Source organism: Xyrauchen texanus, chromosome 2, assembly GCF_025860055.1.
Source record: "Xyrauchen texanus isolate HMW12.3.18 chromosome 2, RBS_HiC_50CHRs, whole genome shotgun sequence".
Classification (NCBI taxonomy): domain Eukaryota; kingdom Metazoa; phylum Chordata; class Actinopteri; order Cypriniformes; family Catostomidae; genus Xyrauchen; species Xyrauchen texanus.
In genome coordinates this window covers 21047060-21060862 of record NC_068277.1, presented here as the reverse complement: position 1 = coordinate 21060862, position 13803 = coordinate 21047060, and the positions used below count along the sequence as shown (strand labels likewise).

The 13803-nt window shown below is 39.5% G+C and overlaps 1 protein-coding gene across 2 annotated transcripts in view; it reads right to left on the bottom strand.

Annotated features, from left to right (window-relative positions):
* Positions 1-13803, bottom strand: part of fgf11a (fibroblast growth factor 11a) — a 168861-nt gene that overhangs the window by 15402 nt on the left and 139656 nt on the right. The window lies entirely within an intron of this gene.

Sequence of the window (13803 nt, the reverse complement as noted above, 5' to 3'; positions counted from 1 at the left end):
CTGTGTCTCCCGGCAGGGTCCAGATCCCAGCTTTCAAATAATAGACGGGTCCGGTTCGGGTCCAGCATTTCTCGGTTCTGCATGAGTATGGGTCAAAGCTTTCAAATAATAGACGGGTCTGGTTCGGGTCCAGGTAGTACATTTCCGGGTCTCTTTGGGTTCGGGCACGAATGTTATGCAATCATCGGACAAATTTTAATGCATTCCTACCTCCGGATCCTCCCCGATAAATCAGCATTTTTTAAATGTAAAAAACAGCCTTGGTTGGGTTTTTTTCCCCAGTACTTCATTGCGGGGGTTTCCCCCCAGTACTTCATTGTACTGCCACTTTCACTGGCTTAAGAGAACACTTTAAAGTCTTTCACGATATCAGACCCCCCATTTTTCTCTCTCTCTCGCTCTCTCTTTCTCTTTCTCTCCTCTGACTTTTTAATCTAGATTTGTGCAATTTTGGGTAATCTGATTAGTTTTAAAGGATTTTTGACATGTTGCATAAAGTTAATGAAGTACAGCTAGATAGTCTGCTAATGGGGGGCACAGAAATCATCCAGCAATCAGCAGTGAGGACTGGCATTTTGACAGGAGCTTTGCCTCATCAGCTTCTTAGAGAGGCAGAACATTTCAATGAAAGATTAAGACTGAAAGAAAGAGAGAGTGAAGGAGAGCAGGATTGAAAAGGAGTGGAAAGAAGAACGTTAAGAGATAGATGGGGAGAAGGAACAATAGAGGGTGGTAAAAAAAGGAGAAATGGAGAATGGGGAGACAATGGAAATAATGTTTATCTTATTAGAACTGTACAGTCCTCTTCAGAGTGACACACACATACTGTACACACTCACACATACAGCCAACACTACTAGAAAAAGCGCTTGCTTTTACATTAACGCTGCTGTGTCTGTTAAATCTGTAAATGCGTTCAACAGGAGAATTGATTCCATGTAAGACCTCAGCAAAATGTCAATAGAAAAAAAAACAGGCATAAAATGTTTATTTAGTGTGGGCCGATCCAAAACCCACTCAGGGACTAGTAACCAGCAATCTGGGGTTTAACTCACTAGCAAGCATTGGCAATCTTGCAGAATGTCTGCTGGACATTAGGAATATGCCAGGCAAAAGCTACAGTGAGACAAGATGGAATACTAAATAACATATTATTATTTGTAAATAAACTAATAACTCCTTCCCAAGGACCAGCAAGTATTTTTTACTGATCTAGAGATAAATAGATCAACTATGGTATCTGTAAAGTTAATCTGAAGATAACAGAGTGTTTTATTTAGCATTGAGAAATTATGCTGATTTAGACATTAGAGTGTTTTCTTGGTGTATTACATTGCATAATGATTAGCCAAATTCATTGAAATTCATTTCATAGAGCAAAAACAGTCTGCTGTATTGTAATGCAATCTAATTGGACAGAATGCAGGGGCCATGTCACGACCAGCAATAATACTAAGCAGTAAAAATAAAACAAGCATATGTTTTCTCTCCCTCTATCCAAACCAGAAACATTACAGAGATATAATATAAAGATTATGGACCATCCTCAGGCACAGGTCTGAGATCATCCCTGAACACAGCTGTTCTCACTGTAGCCATTACAGGACTGACATCCAGACTAACCCCAGGTCAAAATGAGAAGTGTGTTTCCTTGGCAGAACACCTGCTCGTCCCTGCACTGCTGACCTCAGAACAGCTGGAGTGGTGCACTTGTCCTCTGCCTCTATCCTTGACTAAACCCAGAGTGTTTGGGGATTTTCTAAAAACAAAACACAACAAAACCTTCAAGACAGTTTTTTCTAGCTCTTTTCTCTTCTACTTATTCTCATCCAGCATGAGTACTGTATTAAAATGAATTGTAAGCAAACAATGTGAGAGGAAGAGGAAAAAGACATGGGAGGCAATACATTGTATTCAATAGCTGCTTTTCCACTATTGGGCCAGTGCAAGCCAGAGCTATCAATTGGTCAGCCCGGCCCAATAGCCTCAGACCTTGAGCTGCGAGACCAAAAATGTCTGAATTCCCACCATCTGATCAATAGCCCCGCAGTGTTGCCCTAAAACCCACCCCTAATACGCTGCTATGGTACCAACGTCACACACCCATTTCACATGCAAGAGGGAAACTCAAGCTGAGGTTTCAGATTCTGAGACTAGCTAAACCTCTAAATAAACACAGAATATGTTCTGTGTCTGCAATTTCTTAGATATTTTCCCAAACCTGTCTCATTTTGAGCTGGATACACAACTTGGGTGACAATACACTTAAACAGGTCTTCGTTTCAGCAAATGCCTTAGACCTGACATTGCACATTTTCATCAAGAGTACTCAGAAGAGCCCTGATATTGTCTACTGACCAGTACTGACAATTTTCCATTCTCCGTTGATCTGTTGAGGTAAGCTGGAAGCTAGGTATGAAAGATTGGGAAATTAATATCTTGGTGCTGAAACATCTGACCTGACTCAGCGAAACTCCACGTTTGACATCAATCCCCAGTTGGCCTTCTGTGGCCCAAGGGTAATCAGCTTGCCAAAGGCCATTGGCCTTTTGCCCCGAGGAAGCCCCGAGGAGGAACGATGAAGCCCCGGAAGTGTGGGAACACAACTGACATTGGCATGCAATAGCATGCCCTTATTTGGCCCGATAGTGGAAACACAGCTAATGAGAACCAATCAAGTGGTCTATAATTTTTAACAGGAGGGCAAGGTCACAAGGAAGACCTTGAAAGGTGTGTGTGTGTGTGTGTGTGTGTCTGTGTGTGGACTACATAGTCTAAGGTCAGCTGGAATCATTCAGGATCAGCAGTAACAGACTAATTATTTCATCAGTGTGGGTGTGTGGGGACTTGGGGCAGGGATCAAGGTGTGTGTGTGTGTGTGTGTGTGTGTGTGTGTGTGTGTGTGTGTCAGAGCCAGGCGCTGATTACTGAAGAGATTACTTTGCATTTTATTGTCATTTGTTTCATTTAATATTTAGTCCTTTCTTATGATGTGTTACATTCATACGAGCAGACAGAGAAGTAAGTTTGAAGAAAGATTGGAGCAGAAGAAATATAAATAAACCTTGTGTAAATTGTAAGCTTTACGCTAAGCTAAAATGCTGTTTCTAGCCATTTTACATGAACATGTTACCAGGCACGGTCATATTTTTTATCAATAATATTCACATTAAATTTCTTTTTTTCTAGTAAGACCTATGATATTAGGGCAAAAATCATATTCTTGATAATAATTTTTGTATTGTTTTCTTGTAAATATATAAAAAAATCCTTAAAATCTATTTGATTTATCTTGTTTTTAGAAACAACACTGAAATAAGATATTTAGGTTTTGGAATTCTTTGGATAAAATTAAATGATTACTTACATTTTTTATATATATTTATAGGCCTAAGCAGAAAATTAATAGACTGCTTTGAGTACCTTTTAAAAACATTTAAGTATAAGCAACATATAAAACCACAAAATTAACCATATTATTATATGGCTACCATTATTAAAAACATGTTACCATATGAATACTATAGTAATGCTGTAGTAAAACCATAGCTAATTGTATCAAAACCTTGTTTACTGCCAAAAAATTAAAAATAAATACAAAAATAAAAACATGGTTACTACAGTTGTGGTTACTAGTCATTGTTAATACACTATTACTACAGTAAATCCATGGTAAGTTTTGAAAAGGGTATCATTTATTAACGTGGATTAATGATCATTATCAATGTTTTAACACCTCTGAAATGAAATAAACCTGTAACAATGTCAAACAAGTCCATTATAATACATGTCATGTCTAGGAGTGGTTTTCTGTCATTACATCAGTAAAGCACTGCTCCCTGTTTGAACGAGCATTATGAGCGCTGTCAGCTGGTGTATTTTAGCATTTCTGTACGTCAAGGTGAGCGGAAGATAAAATTGTTCTGGTGCCATGCAACAGTTCGCTAATATAATTATTATTTTCCACTTCAGCTTATGAGATGCATTAATATTCATGTTATCAAAATAATAAGATCACTAGTTAAAAAATATTGATTTTCATAAAAATCTATATTTTGATGCGAGGATCGATATTCTTGATACCACATCAGTAGCGGAAATATCGATCCCTACAGACAACACTATTTATTAATGTTTGATGTATGACAAACAATAAGAATAAGTAATAACAAACAATATAAGTAACACAAGTAAACATGCACTGTGGAGCCTTAAACCATTAATGAAGACTGTATATGCCTGACTTGCTTGTATTTGCCTCACCTGATATTATAGCACCTATAGTGATCTTGATCAACCTGGTCCCATAGAATCATATAACAATATCTACATTTTTGCTTAATTATTTTTACGTGAAACGTTGTACATATTGTGGCAGTTTCCTGGTGAAATTAAAACTATGGCGCTACAACAGCAACATCAACATCACAAATAAAATGCACAATTATCCATTTTTAAACACTTTTCACCTTTTACATAAAACATTTTTAAAATTGTGCCTGAAGGATATACATTTAAACATTTGCATTACATAATTAGCTAGCTACATTTTCAAGTTTGTTCAAGTCCAATCAAATTGTGCGATAGCTCAACATATTGGGCTTTATTTACGTGAGTGCGCAAAGTGCAGCACACTACGACTGTGCGCAACGTCTTATCCAATTTTCGTGAGATTGCTAATTCTAAGTGCAATATTCGTACCAGCACAAAGCGCAACTGGGTGTTGGTGGGAGTGTTTGCGCTACTGTGTGTGTGCGCGCACAAACTGTGGGTGAATTGTATGTAAATGAACTGGCGCAAAGTGCAATTTGAATTTGGTCATTGCGCTAAGACCTATCCTTAAGAACCTCTTAACTCAGCGCAAAGTCCAAATTCAGTTTCTGTATTTGCAGTTTGGAGATTTCACCAGCAGGTGGTAATAAAGTTCATGTCCAAATTCTGAAAGTACGGAACATCAAATTATGTCCCATCAATCACTGTTGAAGCCTTTGTTGAAAAAAGAATTATGAGATTTGTGAGGTCATGGTTTATTTCTTTCAATTATTATTATTATTCTTGTTGTTTTGTTTAAATGTATTATTATTCTTGTATATTTACTAGGGCTGTCGAATTAATTACACGGTGTCCAGATTAATTAATCGCGATTAATCGCAAATACAAATATTTGATGAGAAAGCCCCTTATATAACAATATTCAATATATAATGATGAAATAATTACACATAGTTATCTTTAATATTAAAAATATATATAAATATATATATATATATATATATATATATATATATATATATATATATATATATATATATATGTAGTCAGATAATTAAAATGCATTTCATTCTTGTGGCAGAAGAGTTAATCATTGATAAGACGATACAAAAAGCGGCTTTAGAATACAATGTATTGTTTACTACCATTTTATTGAACATATGTCAATCATTGGCACACAGTACACAGCAATCCATTTCACAAGTGAATTTGTAAATCAGTTGGAGATTTATTATGAGGGCTTGTTTAAGGATCCGTCAATGAACAGCTGCGTCAGACATGCTTGTGATGCATCTTGGAAGCGTTGCGTCATAAACATAACATTTTTCGGTCACGTTAAATATAGTTTAATACTTAGAACACATATTGAGATGTTTTGAAAGCAAGAACGTAACGAATGTTTGTGTTGTTCTGCTGCTCAAGGGTGTTTTTCTTCACTGTATAAACTGCGCATTGCCACGCAGCTGAAGTTTCACTAACTGCCCTCTGGCAAAGCTTGCATTTCTCAAGAATCTTCCATATTACGGTCCGGGGGCATTGTGATTAATGGCGTTTTTTAGCGTGTTATTTTTCAATCGACAGCCCTAATATTTACAATTGTATTTAAACAGTAGTAGTTTTCCCACAGTCAATGCAAAAGGGGCAGTTGGAAGAAGTTGGAGAGAGTAAAATGTTTGTATTTAAATAGATTTTTTCACTACTTTGGTATTTTGATTATACCTTTGTTTCGTTTGAAGAGTAATTTGAATTTAGCAATGTTTTTGGTTTAGATTTTTTGTGTTTCAATAAATTAATAAATTTTTTCTAAATCAAAATTGACCTGTAGAAGTGAAGTGCTTGCAGATACAATCACTGTTTATACTAGCCATGATTGTGTAACAGTAGATGAAAATGATGAATAATAATGAATAAATTTAACAGCATACATCTAAATTCTTACAAGAATCACATTTTCCATGCATATATAAGGAGTGTGTCACTGTCTGAATATGCCTGACATTGACAAGGATGCAGTTAATGCACAGAAGAACATAATTTTCAATTCCTCTAATTCATTGCATACAGTCCATTTACACTACCAGATTCTTATTAATTTGCTGTCTTTGTTTAAATTGTTGGTGCTTCAGGTAATGGACTATATAATAGGATGAAGATGTTGAATAACCAGAGAAAAACCTCAGAAATAAATGTCACTTAGTCACGCCTTTTGTGCGTTGCACGGGCGATTTTGCCAAACCCATTTTTTGCCTAATCTTAGCGCATGCTTGTACAAAAACTCCAAAACTTCATGGCCATGCCCCTGACTTTGCACTTATGACTTAAGGCATTGCCTTGCGCATAATGCGTTTGCTCTTAAAATAGAGTGTTGCACTTGCGATGCAAAGGACCAGGGTACCGAGTCCTGAAAAGCATGCAGGTTGACATACGTATGAGTCTAAAGTGTCAAAGAAGCATCACAAAATGACATGGTTGCTTCAGCAATTGCATTTTTCTTGTCACTTTAGCTTTTTATGACACTATCGGTTAGGTTTAGGTTAGGGAGGTCTGATTTATTCCTTGTAAACTTGATAGAGCATTAACCATAAAAGCTTAATCTGTTTGGGAGAAAATGTTACACTTTTGGTGCCACACGGTGCAGATTTTACCTTAAAACAAAATGTGAAAGACTAAATATAATTTTGCAAAAGGTTAGCCACAGTCAAGTAATTTTCATGAGATCAGGCTGATCTTGATTGCAGTGCTGGGCAGAGAAAGACAGGAAAGAATGTAATGTACAGTATAAAAACAATGCTTCAAATGCAGTTTTCCTCCTACATGTCATGGTCTCCACATTAGATGGTCCACACCTTCATTAAAGTAACTTTTAAAACTTTGTCATGAAAAAGCTGGCCAGTTCAACAAAATCTGCCCCAATTCTGTCAGGTCACCTCTATCAGTACAAATATGTATCTCTCTCTCTCTGTCTGTGTGTGTATACAGTACACTGTATCTTTATCACCTTATCTCTCTCTCTCTCTCTCTCTCTCTCTCTCTCTCTCTCTCTCTTTTGTGTTCCCGGCCCAGGAGGGCTTCCACTGAGTGTTGAGTTCCAAAAAAACAAATTGGGTCAGGTTATAGAGACAAAGCACTACTTTTATCAGAAAGAAATTTTCTGTGGTCCCCTACACAGCACACTGCAATGACACAGAGTTTTCCAAGTATCTTAACCTTTACATACACCTCTCAAAAGGTCTAACATTAGAGAGAAAGAGAGAGCTGGGGATGAAGGATGAGAGCATGAAAGCAAGGTAAACATGGAATGAGGGAATGCCAAATAGAAAGAAAGCTGAGAAAAATAGAGCAAAGAGAATGAAATGGCAGAAAAGGAGATAAGGAATAATAGAGATAGATGAAATAAAAAAATTGTGAAATATAGTGATGAATGCAACCCCATGGGCTGCACTCTGAATGCAATCTCTTGTCAATCTCTCTCTCTCTCTCTCTCTCTCTCTCTCTCTCTTCTCCCTGTGTTTGATAAAGCTCTTTGTTCTTGCTGCAAGACACTTTGCTGGTTAGCACTCCTCCTTCTCATGCCTTTATCGTTCTCTATCCCTCCATCACCGTAAACCATTCAGAGAGATGACAGAATGGCGACATCGTAGCTAGACTCTCGCTGATAGGGCTGAAGCCCCGGCTCATTTATTAATAGCCCAGAATGTTTTTTTTTGTAATGATAAAAAAAGAAGAAGAAGAAACTAAGTCTTAATGTTAATTGCATAAGGGTACAAAGGCAAAAAGGCAGGCTGCAATTCTGGATTCAAATGTAAATGAATTTCGATCAGTGTGACCAACAAGCATTAATTGACAATTTGCACTTTGACTTTTACCTGCTGTTTGTGCTCATGTTCATCAGACATGTTACAAATGCTTTCTATTTTCACTCACAGGGGTAGAGCATTTTGCATCAGAGGCACAGAGGTTTTTATTATGCATGCCTTATCTTCATTTGTTTTTAACAATTCACACACTAAGTAGATTTTAATACATGCCCCAGTCAACTTGTTTGGAGCACTCCTACTCACTCCTTAAGAAGGACTCTTAAAATCAGCTAGCACGTTTAAGAATTACCACCCATAATCAAATTAGCAGCAGGTTCACTGAACGGCGAACCAACCAGACTTTATTTAGCATTAGTTGATCAGAATGAAGAAGGTATGTCAGTAAAAACACAACAAAACTTTAACAAGGATAATATTTGAATGATATAGGCCTATGATTGCAATGCCAGTAGGTAGCTATGTTAATGACTAGTTACTAACACGTGAGTTTTCCAAATATCTATATATATCTATATCTATCTATATCTATCTATATCTATCTACCTATCTACCTATCTATCTATCTATCTATCTATCTATCTATCTATCTATCTATCTATCTATATATATATATATATATATATATATTAGTCTTATTGTGTATTCTATATATACTTTATTTTATTTTTGTATAAAAAAAAATATTATTATCTATGTCTTGTTGCTGTTTTGTATTGCTGTGCACAGGAAGCTCCTGTCACCAAGACAAATTCCTTGTATGTGTAAGCATACTTGGCAATAAAGCTGCTTCTGATAATCTGAATGTGGCAGGGCAAGCCGGTTCTCGCCTACACTTATGTGGCAGGGCGGAGGGCGGGGCCGGGTCGTGATACTACACACCCGGTCCTGTATTAGGCTAATTATGCCTCCGTGAGGTTTAAAGGCTGACTGCAGAGGGCCGTACGGGAGAGAGAGATCGTTCGCGGACATGTCCGTCATATGTGTTTGTGTCTTTGTTTTAAGTTTACCATAAAACTATCATTTATATTATCAAGCCGGTTCTCGCCTCCTCCTTTCCATTGAATACGTTACACTGGTGCCGAAGCCCAGGAAGGAGGAGGGATACGCCGTAGTAGAGTTCTCGCCACTACCGTCCACCCCAACGGAGCAGCCGCGGCCATCTGCCGGGGGACGAGGAGCCCAGCCGCCTGAACGAGGACGATGGCCGACGACCGCGAGGGGAGAAGGGGCTCACTGGCGACCGCCTGGAGCGAGAGGACCACTGCCAGGGGCGGGGGAGACCCCTTCTGTTCCCCGAGAACGCGGCGGGGTGTTCCGTCCGCCAGGGGCTGGAGGACTGCCTCGGATCCGCCCGGAGAGGCACGGCTGTCGTCCGATAAAGGGTGGAGGAGTGGCCGAGGAACCAGCTGCGGCGTATCGGAGAACTGGCGAGTAAGAGTTTTTTTTTTTTCACCTCTCTCTCCTCTCTCTCTCTCACTGTCGCTCTGCGTTGGCCTTTATCCTCTTTTAAATTGTACGTTTTTTTGGGGGGTACTACACTGTTACAGGAAGAACCCCCCATTTTAATTACTTCTGTTTCCCTCCCCTTGTCCCCTCCCTCGTCCAGGTAGATGGGGATGACCTGCCGGCAGACAGCGCGGAAGGCGCACCCTCCCCCAGGGAAAGAGGGGGGGATGTACGTCAGGCCGGGGGCTCCCCAGCCTGAGAGAACGAGGGAGGAATGTGGCAGGGCAGAGGGCGGGGCCGGGTCATGATACTACACACCCGGTCCCGTATTAGGCTAATTATGCCTCCGTGAGGTTTAAAGGCTGACTGCAGAGGGCCGTGCGGGAGAGAGAGATCGTTAGCGGACATGTCCGTCATATGTGTTTGTGTCTTTGTTTTAAGTTTACCATAAAACTATCATTTATATTATCAAGCCGGTTCTCGACTCCTCCTTTCCATTGAATACGTTACAACTTATTATTGCAATAATCAAAGTATAAGTGTAATGTAGTTCAATGGAAAGGAGGAGGTGAGAACCGGCTTTACAATATAAATAATATTTTTATGAGAAACTTAAAAGACAAACACACACACATGACAGACATGTCCGTAAACTAGCTCTCTCTCCCGCACAATCCTCTGCAGTAGGCCTTTATCCCTCTCGGAGGCTTTATTAGCATGAAAAGGGACCGGGTGTGTATAATCACGACCCGGCCCCACACTACGACAGACTACAAGACTGTTTTGATCACGCAGACTGGGAGATGTTCCGGTCCGCCTCTGATGACGACATCGAGGCTTACGCTGATAGCATAACGTGTTTCATCAGGAAGTGCATAGAGGACGTTGTGCCAACCAAAACAATACGGATCTACCCCAACCAGAAACCATCGGTTAACGGCGATGTTCGCTCGGCACTTAATGCGCGCACCTCTGCTTTTAATTCCGGGAATGCGGAGGAGCATAAACAAGCCAGTTATGCCCTCCATAACTCTATCAGTGCAGCCAAACGCCAGTTTGAGTAGACACTTCTTGTTTGTCTACTGAAACAAGAAGTAGGTCGATATCTCCACACCTTCTGTCTCTCTAACCAGCATGATTGGTGTTGATTTCTCCCATGGGCAAAATATGCCTGAAACTCCCTTTGCAGTCCTTCTACTGGTTTAAATCCTTTCCAATGTATCCTGGGATACCAGCTTCCACTCTTTCCCTGGTCTGGAGTTACCTGCAGTGAACCATTGGATGCAGCGCAGCAACCAAGTCTGGGAGACGGCTCATGTTCTCCTACAGAGAACCATCCATCAGCAGAAGATACATGCCGACCGATGTCGTCGAACTATCCCTACCCTCCGTCCTGGCCAACGAGTATGGCTGTCCACTTGAGACCTTCACCTGCGACTACCCTGCAAAAAATTCTCCCCAAGGTATGTTGGACCTTTCAAGATCATCAAACAAATGAATCCTGCCTGTTACAAACTTCAACTGCCCCCTCACTACAGCATCTCTCCTACTTTCCATGTGTCCCTCAAACCTGTGAATGAGTCTTCCAGTATCTCAACTGACAACAACCCCCCTTGACCTCAATGGGGTAATCGCATACCAAGTTAAAACTTTCCAAGTCTCTCGACGTTGGGGTAGACTCAATATCTGGTAAATTGGGAGGGCTACGGACCTGAGAAGCAGTCCTGGGTCTCATCAGAGGATATTATAGACCCTTCTCTCATCTTGAAATTCCACCTAGCCCATCCTGACTGCCCGACTCCCAGGCCCTGAGGCCAACCCCCTGGGGCCTCACATGGGAAGTACTGTCACTACCTCCAGATCTGTTCACATGAGATTCCCTTCCCTGAGTATTAACCCGTTTCCAGACTACATTTCCCAGAATACCTTTCCTCCCGCAGTTAACTCTCACACCTGATTTCCATTCCCTCATCAACTCCCAGTGTATATCGTCTCCACTCTACTTCACTTCACTGCAAAGTCTTCCCAATTCACTCTGTTGTCTTGCATTTTTGAGCATTTATCATCTTCTATTGCCAGCCTGTTTTGAACTTAGCCTGTTCCTTGGATTTACCCCTTTTGTCTACCCTTTCTAAATGTATTTCATTGTGTGGATTGCTTACCTGGTATTTGATCTCTGCCTGTTTGACTACTCTCTCTAATAAACTCTGCATATGGATCTTCACTCTGTGTCTGCCTCTGACTCGTTACACCCTTGATCAACCTGGCACTTTATTTTATGATAATGACTGCCTGACAGTACATTATCCCTTACATATATCATTCCACCTGCGTGTGTGGGTGTTGGCGTGAAAGGGTTAAAAAGAGAGATCTTTTAAACCTTACACATTTCCAAGCCTTCAAAAATCACTTTAAACTTTTAACCAAGAGCTGGCACATCGACCTACTACAAATAGAATCATCAAATGAACAACCACCAGGTTAAACCTGGAAATTTTTCTGACTATATGACATTTTGGAATTTGGTAGCGTTTTGTACATTGAATTTTGGTAAAGTAGTCCTAATGGAAAAGTTGTGATTTTTTTTCTTCTTCTTCTTATTGCAAAGGTTTTCTGCTATTTGATTTCAGTGCAGTAATGCTGAGCAGATTGCCACCAAACTGTAACAAAACAGAATTCTGGAACTGAGCATAATAACTCCATTGAAAACAACTTAAGTACCATCTGTTTTCTTCTCACAGCACATTATAAAGCAGTAAATAGTGTCAAGAATTAATTTCTCACAAAATATATAAATAAAGTAAACAACAGAATATGTTTTGATTGTATTCGTTTAGATTCCTCTGAAGCTCAGGAGTGAGCTGTGACTGAAAGTCCTGTAACCAGTTTTTTTTTTTTTTTTTTAAATCAACCCTGAAATCAAAACCATACTGCAGAATAGTGGCATCAGCCATTTTTGCAGGATTTCAAATGTGTTCACATTTCCCTGTAGTACTCCTGATACCAATAAACAATGGTAAGTGCAATATGGATGTTGCTTTTTTGCTCTAATATTACATTTTTACTCCATTGATGGTTAGGTTTAGGGTTTGGGTTAGGGCATATGGTTGATAAAATAGGAATTCCTGCTGATTATTTGACATTATTTACAACTCTTTTTGTGCCACTCTGTAGATATTTCACCTGGGAACTGCAGCTCACATATGCCCATATGTCAACAACACATCATTATTTGGCCACTGGGGGCAGTGGTTAGAATTTGGTAAGCACAGACAGATTTCAGCCACAGAGCTTTTGAACTTTTGCCGAAATCAAAGCATATGACTCTGGTTTGAATTGCATTTTGAGACATGCTTTGCTGGCTTCATACTAGTCTCTCATTATTACAAAAAAGCTGAAAGTTAGGACACAGGTAGAATGTTGTGAGTGCTTCGCAGAAAGGAGGTGAAGAGAGGGAAGAAAAAAGAGGTCACCCTGCTTGAGGTTGTCTCATATAGGTATTTTCTCTTTTTTCCCCTCTCTCATCTTTTTCTTTTAAATGTATGGTCATTTCCCTCTGTGGAAAATGGGTCACTGTTCTTCCCATGAGGACACATCCTCTACTGATTCTGTCCTTCTAAGAGAATAGAAAGAGAGAGAGAGAGGCGATAGGGCATATGTGTGTTTCTGTGTGTTTCTCTGTGTGTTTGAGAGAGAGAGAGAGAGAGTGGTCATTACAGATGAGAGGGTAGTGCAAGAAAGTGTTTTTTTTTCATTGTGTGCAAGTGTGGCCTTGTGTTACACATTGAAGGCTTTTAGCAGACACTGTTATGCATAACTACTTTGAAAAAGAGCTTTAGTTTTCACATATTTGTATTGAATTACTAGTGTGCCACTTTAAACATGATTCTGCATAAACTAGTGTGTATGAGTATGTGTGAATGCCTGTGTGTGTTTGTATAGTGGCCCCCAAACATTTGACATTCAGCATTCAAAATGAGTGATTGCAGCATAAAATATCGGTCACACTTTATATGAAGTGTTTTTAACTACTATGTACTAACATTAAAATTCATACAATAAAATATACTTATTGTGTAACTACAGTGTATGTTGTTTTGCAAAATTCTCTTAAGAGTCACATTTTCTGTCACTGAGGTTGAGGTACGTGTAGGTTTAAAGGTACGGTTAGGGTTTATATTAGGGTTAGGTTTAGGGTAGGTGTTGGGGTAAGGTTAGGATTAGGATTAGGGGTAAGGTTAACAGTGTAACTACAGATGTAATTAAA